Source organism: Aulonocara sp. 'chitande type north' Nkhata Bay, linkage group LG10 (genome assembly GCF_057382095.1).
Source record: "Aulonocara sp. 'chitande type north' Nkhata Bay isolate Kocher_YH1m ecotype deep benthic linkage group LG10, A_spYH_male_GT1.1, whole genome shotgun sequence".
Classification (NCBI taxonomy): domain Eukaryota; kingdom Metazoa; phylum Chordata; class Actinopteri; order Cichliformes; family Cichlidae; genus Aulonocara; species Aulonocara sp. 'chitande type north' Nkhata Bay.
Window position 1 is genome coordinate 31,849,215 of NC_141353.1, and position 12,009 is coordinate 31,861,223.

The window sequence follows — 12,009 nt, forward strand, 5'->3', positions numbered from 1 at the left end:
CCTCATCTTTTATGTGTGTGTGTGTGTGTATATGTTTGTGTGTGAGGATGCTCGTGCATCCATGTGTTCGTGTGTACGAGCTTTTTGTCTTTTTTTGGTCTGCGCCCTTACTCAGCAGGATCCTGGCTAGAGCAAGATGCACTGTGCAAGCATACAAGCGTGTAGTCCACACACGCACACACACATTAAGGTAACTGGACACTAGTCCCTAATGGGGGTGAGGGGAGCTCTGTTTCCTGTTGAGGAAAGCATCTGAGATGAAACAAACTGCTGGTAGAGACGCTGAGGAGAGGGGGTAAAGACAAAGACAATTAGATTATCTAAAGGAAACCAAAACTACCTTCAATTAAGGCCCTTTCCTTTACCTAAAATCTAAAGAGCATTTTTCAATAAAAAATTACCAAAAAAAAAAAAAAAACACCTTATGGTAACTTAGAAGTGTGTTATGAAATGTACAAAAGGTCAGTATTCATATCATGTTTTGTTTGTGTTGAAGGTTAAAAATACAGCTTGAATATGGGAACAATTTACATTATGAAAATTGATGGCTGCCTGACAATAACTGCCCAGCTAAGATAAAACATAGCTGTCGTGGAGGGTCATCCACGACAGCTATGTTTTATCTTCCTTAGCCCTGAGTCAGATAGGCCTTGAGATAACTGAAAACTGTGTAGTCCCACACTAGTTGGTGACCGTTTGCAAAAGGTTGCTGGCTTTCACTGGGTGAAATCAGTTGCAAAGTGCTCCATCAAAGACCTTCTTGTGATTGCCTCAGCCACCTTTAGTATGCATGGAAGACAGCAGCCTGTCTGCAAAACTCACTAACTTTTAATTATCAAAATTAGACCTATTTTAAGAAAATTTGTGTGATATTTAAAGCAATACTGGATGGGTTTTTTTGGTGACTGCAGCTTCCAGGTAGCAGCATTTAGTAATGCAAACAGAATGAAGGGCAATCTCCATCCTTTTTCGGTGAGCTACTGTCATTGGTGTTTCAAAGTGCAAATATATTGGTAACTTACCACATCAGTAACTTCAATCCACAGCTCACTCTTCCTGTCATATGGAGGGCAGCTAGTGAGCACTCCAGCAAAGCTCAGCTAAGCTTACTTTTTGGTTGCACATCACCAGCTTCTAGCATCTACTCCTCTGACCTCTGGGTTATTTCCATCTTTATCAAGAACAAGTTTCCTCCATATTCTGCAAAGTACTGGGTTTGGTAAAGTAGTTCTTGTTTTAGGCAATAAATCATTAATAGATGATGATGGTGGTAAATGCACGTTGTTGCTATATCACTGATATCATGAAATAAGAATTTTGATGAGATGAACAGTCATCAGTCAACAGCCATTTCTGATGTGCGTCTTATTCTTTCACAACCACTTAGTGAGTAGTTGGGGAGTATTTGCAGACAGATCACTGTCTTCCATGCAAACTAAAGGCTGCTGCTATTTCTGATGTCATGTTTTGAGATTGTATCCTGACATTGTTGTCAAACAAAATTTCCCAAAAAACTTCAACTTTTCTGCATAACTGAACTCATTTGTGTGGAAAATGTATAAAAGACAAATGAGAATCCATAGACACGGGCTTATACGTTCTTTTTATGTGTAGCAAATGCAAACTCTTCCTCGTCTAACATGAAAGTTGCATGCCAGCTGATGAAAATAACTACAAATGTGTGTGTGATAAAGAGGGGGAGAGATAGAAAGATGTTCTGGGTCATGCAGAGATCAATTCCAAATGGCCTGGTTTACAGCACACAGTTGACAAAGTCATTCATTTCTGCCGGCGCTCCACACTCTGGAGGCACTCTTTGTGATTGTGTGTGTGCGTGTGTGCGTGTGTGTGCGCGTGTGTGTGCGTGTGTGTGTGTGTGTGTGTGTACTTGTATCTCTGTATGATTTTTGTTATGTGTCACATTGTGCTGCAATAACAAATGCCTTCTGGATATGGAAGAGGCGTCCCACCCATGAAGCACATGGGTATCAACTTACACAACACATTACAGTATGTCTGTCACGTGAACAGAAGTGCACACACACACTCTTTCCTTTCACTGCTTTTATCTGAAGTGCCTGGCTGAACAGTCAGACAGGAAGCAAGGGGGAAATATCTCCTTACTTCATATGCTTCAAGGTTAGTCTGAGAACTGCAGTGCTGACGGGTTTGATGAATCGATGTGAAATGACTGATGAGTCATTTTAGTGGTTTTGCTTGACATGGTTTTTAGTTAAAGGTGAGGAATGATGAAAGTTTGTAGAATAGTTAAACCACAGGCTGTAAAAAGAGTGCTGCCATGTGGTTCCCTGTGTGGTTTCCGAACATGTGTTTTGAACCCTGAAGTTTGGGTTTACCCTCCTTCATGGCAATGCCAAGTGCCAGAAATTCCAAATTTAGCTTATAAGGAAGGAAACTGGGTGGAGCTGAGATTAGACTTTTTATGACTATAGTAACCATCCTACTAAAAGATATGGATGGTTACATGGTCTTGCATTCTTCCCATCATCTTGATTTGATTTCCTTTACTCATAGTGTATCATCATCAGTTTGCTATCTCTATCTACCTTTGCATATATGTGTTGGTGTACAGTGCTGTACAAAGGCCTTGAGTTACCCCTTGTTTTGTCGTTATATTTTTCTTGGAAAAGAAAAACTAGGTGCAGTGATTTATTGAAAAAAAACTAAATACATTTTAACAAAAGTCTTAAAAGTCAGTAATTGGCATGACTACCTTTATTCATCACCCAGGCCTGAACTCTCTTATGCAAGCTTTCTTTTAACTTCTTTAAGTAGTCTTCAGGAATAATTCCACAGGTTTCTTTAAAGACTTTCAAAGCTCTTCTTTGGGTGTTTGTCTCCTTTTGTTCTGATGCTTGTCAAGATGATTTCACACTCCGTTAGTGTTTAGATCCAGGCTCTGGAAAGGTCAACCAATGCCTGATAGTGTTCTGTTTTTTTCTATCCAGGTATCCTTTTACTGTGTTGATGAAAAATGAAGCTGTGAATCAAATGCTTTCCAGAGGGAATTGTATGGTGGATGAAAACTGATGGTGCTTTTCTGCTTTTATAATTCCATCAGTTTTGATAAGATCCCCAACACCACTGGCTGAATGCAGTCACAAACCACGACACAGCCTCTACCATGTTTTACAGTTGACTGTAGACACCCACTCTTGTACCTCTCTCATGACCTCCTCCATAACATAGTGATGACAATTTCAACCCAAACTTGCACAAGTACTGGACTGATTCAGTCCAGTACTTGTGTGGCTGGAGAAGAGAAGATCTCAGATCTTCTCCTGATTGAAATTCTTTTTCCTGCCATGTAGATTGTAATTTTTACTCTGTCCATTGGGATTCGCCACGTTAATAACTTTTATGTGGGGGAAAAAGTTAGCATTCATCGCACTGCGCTAATGTGTTTATATTATCCTAAACATAGCTCTCTAGTTAGCCACCATTATATACCAACTAGCCCAACTTCAGTAACCTGACAAACATTGCCACAGTTTAGTTTACTGTCTTCATTTATGTCTGACATGATAACAGAGCTTTATGCTTTAGATTCAGTTTTTCAGAAATCCCTCAGTCAGAACATGGTGTATCATCTTTAGATTGAAAATAGCAAGCTACCAACCATCCTCTTTTCCCCAGACATGTCCACTTTTCACTTTCTGTCCGGGGCATCCAGGGAGATTTTCGAGATTGATGAAAATGTCCGGGTTTTCCTACTTTGGACCCATATGTGTGACGTCATCTCCGAGCTGCGGCTTTGTGAGTTGTTGTTCTGCGCTCACAGACGGGACAGACATGTGTTTATATACCGTATATAAGTAGGAAATGTTTCTGCTAGAAACAAACAAGCAAAGTAAAACTGCCCTGTTGTGGTGCACAGCTTTACAAGAGTTCAACCAGAGTGCTTCACCTTGACAGTGCCTTTTTAACTCATCAGTGCTCCTGCTACACTCACTGTCCAGAACCAAGAAGCCTGCTTGCTTGATGATATATTGTGAAAGGCATCTATCATCTCATTTCATCTGGATACATGCATATCAGTGTTAGCTGGGCTGTGTGCTCAAATCTTGTTAAAGAGTAAATGTTGATTTACTGTGATGGTGAACATTATATCCGCTGGACATCATCATATCAGAATTATTACTGCAACACTGATAGAATGCTGTGGAATGGAACAGACAAGGAATGTCACATAAATGTCCAACGTAATCCAAATCCTTTAAATTTATGCCCATCCTTTAAGTGTTTCATATAGGGCTGCCACAAACGATTATTTTGATAGTCGACTAGTCACTGATTATTTTTGCGATTAGTCGACTAATCAGATCATGCATCCATTGGACGTAAAACGTACAGTTATTGCACCAGCATGCGTCTGCTCTTATATAACTATCATTAGCTTACAGCTTGAACTGTTTAAGGTATGTGCTAACTAAAAATAAAGACAAGATGATAGTTTGTTTCGGTGGACTTTAATAAACTCTCCTGGCTAGCTATCGAGCTGGTGGATAACAGATGTCTCCGAAAACGTTGGAGCACTTTTGCAAATGTGTGACGTCTTGATAAACCGATCAGATACTTGAAGTTTACACAGCTACATTCTTGGTGAGTGGAAGTATACAGGAGTTTCTCTGTGAATGTCACATTCCAGCAGCAGCATATTTGGTGCTTGCTTGGACATTTAGGGGTTTTTTCGCTGTAAAAAGAAGTTTTCTTCCCACACGGTGAGCAGCGGACGCTAATGTTTTTGTCACTTTTTACAAAATCAAACTCAAAGTAAGGTCAGTACTTCCACGCTTTAAACGCTGCACGCTCATACTCTCTCCCGCACTCAATATATTATCCATTTTTGATCTGCACACAGCTGTTGCCACGAACAGGGCACTCGCTTGCGTCATTGTCATGAGACACTGACGTACTGACAGCGAGACAAATCACGGTTTTAGTAACGCAGTAACGCAGCGTGCTTACGGGAAAGTAACAGTAATCTAATTACCTTTTTTGCAGTGGTAATCCCTTACTTTACTCGTTACTCGAAAAAAGTAATCGGATTACAGTAATGCATTACGCGTTACTGCCCATCTCTGCGGCCTACAAAGGATGCGGATACTAAATATGGACACCGCTATGAAACCGGACACTGCTTCTTCTTCTTCTTCTTCTTCTTCTTCTTCTTCTTCTTCGGGGTTTAACGGCAGCTGACATCCTTGTACATGCTGTGCTGCCATCTTCTGTTTCAGTCCGTTATTACACTCTTAAATCCTACAACTTATTCCTGCGTCTTTCAGAATCTTACAAAGCTTCAAACGCCGATTTTAATAGTCAACGTAATCGTGACTAGCCGACTAATCGTGGCAGCCCTAGTTAAGTATGACATGTTTGAGACATTTACAGTCTTTCCTGGGCATAGGATTAATCCAATCCTGCATTTGGGTCAGGTCAGGTATGATTGCACATGGCTGGTTTTTGGAGTCCCTACTTTTTAGGTGTTGCTCAGTTATACCAAATGCACAAATGCGCACACACACACCTTCTAATTGTTGCTGATATTTGGGTGTAGAGAAGAATAGAGCCACTCATCCATTAACTGACCAGGCCCCACTTGATTGGCTCCGGACAAACCCCTGAAATAGCTGGATTGGCTGTCGGCCAAGCGCTCATTTCCTGTGTGTCTGAGAGGAGCTCCAGCCACCGGAGCTCAAATGCATTTCCTGACTGTGTATAAAACTTTTATTAATGACCAGGAGTGCATCAGAGGCTATGCTTGCTCACCCACACCCATTCCCTCACCCCCTCATTCACTCACTCATCACGGGAGAAGGAAAAAAAGAAAGGATGATGGAAGCGAAAATGAGTTGCAAAGAGAAACGATGTGATGCAAGTCAAGGAAGGGAGAAGAGGGTGTGTGTGTCTGTGAGAGACAAACAGACATTGATGGATGGATTAGGAGATGGGAAGATAAAATTAAGTGAGACAAACCAGAGCTGAGACATTAAAAGATCAAGAGAGAAAAAGGAGATAGGGAGGGGGTTTTCTATAGGCTCCCAACCTACCGTATCACTTACAGTGTTACTCAATTATGTCGCAGCACATTGCAGGTCACGGAGTCCACCTTTCATTCCACTAACAATCAGACTGACACAGAAATATCACTCATAATGTGAACCTCAAATATGTATAAAATAGAATCAAATGCCTCTGCAATGTTGCGTGGAGATCAGGGGCAGTACCTGTGGACTGGCAGACCGGGGTGGTGGTCCCCATCTTTAAGAAGGGGGACCGGAGGGTGTGTTCCAACTACAGGGGGATCACACTCCTCAGCCTCCCTGGGAAAGTCTATGCCAGGGTGCTGGAAAGGAGAGTTCGTCCGCTAGTCGAACCTCGGATACAGGAGGAACAATGCGGTTTTCGTCCTGGTCGCGGAACACTGGACCAGCTCTTTATCGTCTCGAGGATACTTGAGGGTGCATGGGAGTTTGCCCAACCAGTCTACATGTGTTTTGTGGACTTGGAGAAGGCATTCGACCGTGTCCCTCGGGGTGTCCTGTGGGAGGTGTTGCGGGAGTATGGGGTGTCTGGCCCATTGCTACGGGCCATTCGATCCCTATACAACCGTTGCAAGAGCTTGGTTCGCATTGCCGGCAATAAGTCAGACTCGTTCCCGGTGGGTGATGGGCTCCACCAGGGCTGCCCTTTGTCTCCGGTTCTGTTCATAATTTTTATGGACAGGATTTCTAGGCGCAGCCAAGTGGCGGAGGGCTTTCGCTTTGGTGGCCTCAGAATCTCATCTCTGATTTTTGCGGATGATGTGGTTCTGTTGGCTTCATCGGGTGAGGGCCTCCAGCTCGCACTGGAACGGTTCGCAGCCGAGTGTGAAGCAGCGGGAATGAGGATCAGCACCTCCAAATCGGAGGCCATGGTTCTCAGCTGGAAAAGGGTGGAGTGCCCACTCCAGGTCGGGGATGAGTTCCTGCCCCAAGTGGAGGAGTTCAAGTATCTCGGGGTCTTGTTCGCGAGTGATGGGAGAAGGGAGCCGGAGATCGACAGACGGATTGGGGCTGCAGCTGCAGTAATGCAGACGCTGCACCGGTCCGTCGTGGTGAAGAGGGAGCTGAGTGTAAAAGCGAAGCTCTCAATTTACCGGTCGATCTACGTCCCTACCCTCACCTATGGCCACGAGCTGTGGGTAGTGACCGAAAGAACGAGATCGCGGATACAAGCGGCAGAAATGAGCTTCCTCCGAAGGGTGGCTGGCCTCTCCCTTAGAGATAGGGAGAGAAGTTCGGCCATCCGGGAGGGGCTCAGAGTAGAGCAGCTGCTGCTCCACATCGAAAGGAGCCAGCTGAGGTGGTTCGGGCATCTGACAAGGATGCCCCCTGGGCGCCTCCTGGGTGAGGTGTTCCAGGCATGTCCCACCGGGAGGAGGCCCCGGGGCAGACCCAGGACACGCTGGAGAGATTATATCTCTCGGCTGGCCTGGGAACGCCCTGGTGTTCCCCCGGATAAGCTGGAGGAGGTGGCTGGGGAGAGGGAGGTCTGGGCCTCTTTGCTTAGGCTGCTGCCCCTGCGACCCAGCCTTGGATAAAGCGGATGAAGATGGATGGATGGATGGATAGAATCAAATGATTTGTCATTATTCTTAATAAGCGTTCAGTAGGCTAGTTTTGCCACCTTGAATGTCCAGTAGAGTCAATCAAAACTTTATTTTAAAATTTCTAGTAATTGCAGTTGTTGGGGATGGAATAAGAAGTTTGTCCCAAGTAATGAATGAATTAATGAAATAATTTGGCCATGATGGTGGGATGATTGAAATGGAAGTTTTGGTGTGCTTGTCCACTACTTTAATCAAAATCGCAGACTGCATTTAAAAGATAAGTGAAACCATTGTGATGTCAACCGTTGTATGTGCACTGGTATTTTATCCTTTGCCATTTTCTTCTGAAACCCTTTGTGACCAGTGTTGGGGTCGTTTCTCAGAAAAAAGTAATGTATTAAGTTATTGAATTACTCACTGGCGAAAGTAGATTGTAGTACATGTTACTTTTGCATCAAAAAATATTTTCACATAATTACCACCTAACAATTTAAATGTCAGGCTACAGTTCCACACACAATGATTCTAATGAGGACCCACACAATTAGTTTTTATGTATGAACACAAAGCAAAGTTGGCAACCAGCAGAAAGCTTTAGCTGGCTTCAAAGCTACTGACACAATGATTCTTATGTGAGAAACATGAACAGGTAGGTGGACAGGTCATCACTGTCTTTGTTACCTGTTGAAGCTCAGGGTCTGGCTGCTGAGCTGAGCCAGCATTCATTCAGCTTTAGCATCATTCTGTGTTCTTGCCTAGCTTTGCTTTAGCATGTCAGCCATGCAGATGTTTGCAAAGATCACAAGCTGTGTTAGCAGTATAATGTAGTTCTTATTGTCCTGGACACAGTTTGCATTTCACCATTGTGCTCTCGTCACTCTTGAGGAGTGTTGATATGGACATTACATTTATTTTTACTAAATAAAAGTAATGTCCATGGACATTTTCATTTTTTTTAACTTTTAATACTGTCCATATTAGCACACCATAAAAGGTGTACAGTGTTCCCTCGTTTATTGCGGGGGTTACGCTCTAAAAATAAATCCGCGAAGAAGCCAACTTTATTTTTTACAATTATTATAGATGTTTTAAAGCTGTAAAACCCCTCACTACACACTTTATACACTTTTCTCAGACAGGCATGAACATTTTCACACTTTTCTCTCTTGTTTAAACACCCTCAAAGTTCAAACCTTTGTAGAAAAAAAAGTCCAGTATTATAGAATGAAACCCGCAGGTGCCTTTGACGGTGCAAAACATTTCATCGACATTGTTGTTTGTTGGGGAGAAAACTTACAAACACACATTACAGAATTTCAGAGTCACACTACTAGCAATCAAAGATTTATGTAAATTTCACAAGCTGAATGCATTCTGTACTGTACAGGAGACACAGCACGAGATTGGCTGTTAATCAATCAGGACGCAGAACACAATGCGCTGTTTAAAAAAAATATATGCAAAATTGCACAAAAAAAAATCCCCGAAACAGCAAAGCTGCGAAACGTTATAGCGAGGGACCACTGTAGACCACTATCATTTTACTCCTCAATGTACATGAACATGTACGTACTGAGTTCAGCACAGTTTTGCGTTACAACATTACTTTGGAACACGTTATTTAACACCTGTTATTTGGAGAAGAGCTGGAAGTTATATGAAACAAGGACCTAACCATCATGCATTGGTTTGTGGGTGATCTTAAGCTTCAAGCTCATTTTGATTGTTGCCATTATTGCCATTTTAAAAATGGGAGGTGACAAGCAAAGTCTGAAACGACTCATCACAGGGTTGGCCTGCCCTATAGCATACTCTGCTTTATCATAGATCTTTTTCTAAATAGGGTAACAATTTACAAAATAAACACTATGTTGTAAAAACAATATATATTGTTTTTTCAATAAGACTAGAGATTGAGACCACAAACTAATCCAAAAAGAGTTTACTGTGGTTATAAATCATAATAGCATTATAGCTCCTTTTCCTATGGACTTCAATACAACCTGACTTCTTGTTATTAATTATTAAGAATTCAGCTTTTTACATCCAGAATTTGAATCTTTTACATTGTTTATGCGAATTTGCTGTAGGAATCTGTAGGTTTGTGTAATATTAAATGGGACAAAAGATTTTGGCTTTTAAACAAAATGCTCTTTGACTGGAAAATTAACTTCTCAGGGGAAGACCAACTGAGCTTTGAACAAGACAAAACTGCCTTCATTTGTCATTCAGAGTACCCAGTCCCCTAATTAAAAATAACTTTAAGCCTTAATACAATTTTAACATGTGTTGTCTTCTTCTTCTTTGGCCTGCTTCCTTTATGGGGATTACAATTGGCCATCTAAGTCCATCTCACCCTATCTCTAGCATCTCCTTCTGTCACACCAGCAGTCTGCATGTTTCCCTTCACTACATCCATTAACCTCCTCTGTGGTCTTCCTCTTTTCCTCCATCTGGCAGCTCCATATCCATCATCCTTTGTCTGATATATCCACTATCCTTCCTCTGCAGGTGTCCAAACCATCACAGCCTTGCCTCTGTAACTTTGACTCCAAACTGCTCAACTGTCCCTCTGATGTATTGATTTCTTATGCTGTTTATCCCCGTCACTTCCAATGAAAATCGTAGTACCTTCAGCTTTTTTGTTGGTACCACCACCTTCAAACCATGCATCACAGCAGGTCTCACTACCATTTTATAAACCTTCCCCAAAGCATATGTCCAAAAATAAAATTACTACCTGTACATCTGTGATGAAGGTGGGAAATTGGCATTATAAACCCAAGTTATTTTTGGAACTAGAAGGCTTTATATTTCAAACATGAAAGTTTCTGTTGGTTAAAACAAAAATATTTAAAGTGGTATTTAACAGGTGACAATTAAGCTTTATGTTCAAGATTTGAAACTGACTTTTCTAGCAGGTTTTCTATGCTTACAGCCTCTTTTGGCTTAATAATGACTTGTAATAAAACTTGTTACACATATTCACAGTGGATGCAAGAATGAGTCACAAATAAGATGCAAATATTTCTTTTATCTCAAAAACAGGAAAACAAAAGATCAGTCTTTCAGGATATTTTTTATAAGGCAATTTAGGAACCATAACTTTACCTAAGTTTATGTTGGGAAGCTGAGAACTGTGTGAGAACACTATGTGGCCTTTTATCCCACCATAAAATGTGTATGGAGAGCTTCAAATGTGGATTGAGAAGCATAATTACATCAAATGGATGAAAGATGAGAGCTGTCAACACTTTCCTGGCAGGGTGGAGAGACAAAGGAAGAGCGTGAGGCAGGGAGAGTGGTGACTGCCATGACTTGGGGAAAACTGAAAATATCCAGGCTGACACACAACCTGGAGATCCACCCAGACTACTCAGTAGTGTTGAATGAGTGAGAAAAATTATTTCATATATATACTATATGACTAGAGTTCCTGAGTGATGTTAACCCTGTAAAAGTAGGAATCTCTTGTTTATTCTGAAAACAGATCAAATATATAAATAAAGCCATGTTAGGTCCGAGCATTTAAAACGAAATTATTAAACTGTAGGAACAGAACAATGGAAATATAATAGCTAAAATTTACAAGGCAGATCAATCTGTGCTTTTCAGTGCAGTGCAGTGTGATTTGCATCATTGTGAGCTACAGCCTTTTCCCCTACTTAAATGCCTGGCTGTGACCCAGTGTGGAAGCAGGGGGTTGGCGATCATGTGTTATTTTACTGTGTACCCACCACACACTTGCACGCACTTCCCGACCCCACAGCCAAGCAGGGGGCTTCAGTAGGTCATTGACCCCAGGCATGATGCCTGGTTAGTCAAAGAGAGGGGTCGATAGGCCTGGTTGTATGAAGTAAAGAGGTCAACGATAAACGACAAAAAAAAGTGAATATTATGGCTTGTTTGTTTTTTTAAAATTTGCTTTATTCTTGAATTCTCATATTATTAGTTATATAATTACAATTATTGTTATCATCATATAATTGTTTAACAATTATCTATTTATGATGTGTTCTCAATATTCAGAACAACTTCTTCTATTATTTTTGTGACAATGGCTGCTATCCTATCTGGTAAATAAATCCTTTATTTGAATTGGGTGGGCAAAAACAGATATCTAGTTTAACTAACTAACACTTAAATCATACATGAATCCAAGACCACTGTAATATTCTTGTTTAGAGGCAGTAGATCAAGAATTTCTCCTCTAGCGTTGTTTAATGATACAGTTAAAGCAGGGAAAACAGCAATTGGAGACCAGCATGTCCATAATTTTTGCAATGGCGTGCAGTGAACTTGACTTTCAAAATGATTGCTTTGAAGACGAGGTCTGCAACCACTTGCAGGCAGTTGCTGTCTTGAAAGTGACTTTCTGCATCAAGACGGTGATGAAA